This window comes from Selaginella moellendorffii, unplaced genomic scaffold (assembly GCF_000143415.4).
Source record: "Selaginella moellendorffii unplaced genomic scaffold, v1.0 SELMOscaffold_11, whole genome shotgun sequence".
NCBI classification, from domain to species: domain Eukaryota; kingdom Viridiplantae; phylum Streptophyta; class Lycopodiopsida; order Selaginellales; family Selaginellaceae; genus Selaginella; species Selaginella moellendorffii.
This window is the reverse complement of record NW_003314272.1, coordinates 633325-635059: the sequence shown is the minus strand read 5'-3', so window position 1 is coordinate 635059 and position 1735 is coordinate 633325. Positions and strand designations below refer to the sequence as shown.

Genomic DNA, 1735 nt, shown 5'->3' with positions numbered 1-1735 from the left:
CAAAACATACCTTAAGCTTCTTCTCAGTCTCCTTATCTACTGCTTTTCCATCTCCCCATTTATTGCCACTCACAAGTGTTCAAGCAACCTAATGAATGAGAGAGTTCTACTTGAAGTTTAACTAGGAGCCACTAATTATCTTTTCCTAGAGGGTTTCAAGAACTCCAAATGAGATGGTGGAACAATTGTAGTAATGGCTAGGAATGCACTTGGAACCACTCCTCACTCAACCAGTCACGACAGTCTCTATTGCGTGGGTTGAGCTTTCTTTCAAAGGATGGCTTGTGAAAGCCAATGTATAACCACTTCTCCAAGAATACTTGCCATACACCAACCCACAATGCTGAATTGAACTCTTGCTGTACCATGCCATTAGTCCCAGCACACACCACATAGAAAGCTTCCTTTGTAGAAGATTCAAATTGAAGCTAAGTTCTATTTGTCTTGAGAATGTATGTCATGATATGGGTAATATAGTAGAAAAATCCATCTTCCTTGATAGTGATGTAGGAGAGCATGGGATTCAAGGGGATCTTAATAAATGCACTAATTATGAAATTCTTGTCATAGGATCTCTAAAGCACTTTGATTAGGGTGCTTCAGCTTCTTAGCTGATTGTAAATTAGGAAATGAAAGAACAAATCATTGTTGTCTCCAATGATGAAAATGAACTTCTTGATTTAGCTTCCCAAACCAGGAGCTGTGATCCTAATAGACCTGTCTTTGTAATAGTGGAGGCTACATTTCAGCAATCTCATTCACTATATCTAGATCTCAAGGAGTTTGAGTATAAGAAATGTAAGGAACTTCCACTTGAGAATGTTTTCTTTGAATTTCACCAACAAGATCCTTAAGCAAGATAAAAGGGCATGGAAACTCATTTAGATCCACATAACTTGTGGAAGGTAAAGACAACCTATTTCACCCATTTTGAAGGTTCATTGTCTATTGTTCATTGTGGTGGTCATCTTGAATGCATTACAGAAAAATCCATTTCTATAGTTGCTTCTTCAAAGGTCTACCATTAATCTTTTAAGGCATGATGAGGTTGCTATAGGGTTTAAGAGAGACTTCAATCTATCGAGCAACTTGTGAAATAAGGATGTACTACTTCTCACAGAATGGGCACATGGGTAAAGCATCAGTGCATGTAGGCCACCATCAACATCCAATAGAGCAAAGAATTTGACAGATTCTTTTCAAGTCTTAAAAGCCGCTGTCACAATAGAGGCTAAGAAGAAAAGTGCTGCAAACCCAAAATATGTCAAACAGTTTGTTTTGAAGGACTATGTGCTGGACACCTTGCAATATGCATAACGGCAACAGTTATGGGCTGGGCAGCAGTGGGAACAAGCCCGTGGAGAACCAGCATAACATATTAACCCATGATGGTTGCGTACAAAGATCTGCCGGTTTTCTCAAATAATAATTTAAAGAACCCCAATTAAGCAATCAAATGTAGCGTAAATACCGCTGCCCAAACACTTTGTCAACAAGGAAATCACACACAATAAAATGGTACGGTTACCTTTGTTCCGATCAACCGCGACCTCTCCAATCTGTTGCCATGGCATCCCACGCTTTGAAAGAGCCTCCACCTCTAGAAAATTCGACAAGTACAAATCAATAACCACACATGTATACAGGGAACTCTTCTCTTCACCTGAGAACGTTCCAGGTGTAATATGAAAGCTGCCCCCCGGATATTTGCTGGCACAACTTTGCTTCAACTTCT

The 1735-nt window shown here is 39.7% G+C and overlaps 1 long non-coding RNA gene across 1 annotated transcript; it reads right to left on the bottom strand.

The window, feature by feature from the left end:
• Positions 1 to 1399: 1399 nt before the first annotated feature.
• Positions 1400 to 1735, bottom strand: LOC9650797. Its single transcript, XR_002992266.1, has 3 exons — positions 1664 to 1735; positions 1529 to 1600; positions 1400 to 1473 (listed from the first exon to the last, which is right to left on the bottom strand). It is a non-coding gene; the product is annotated as an uncharacterized LOC9650797 (long non-coding RNA).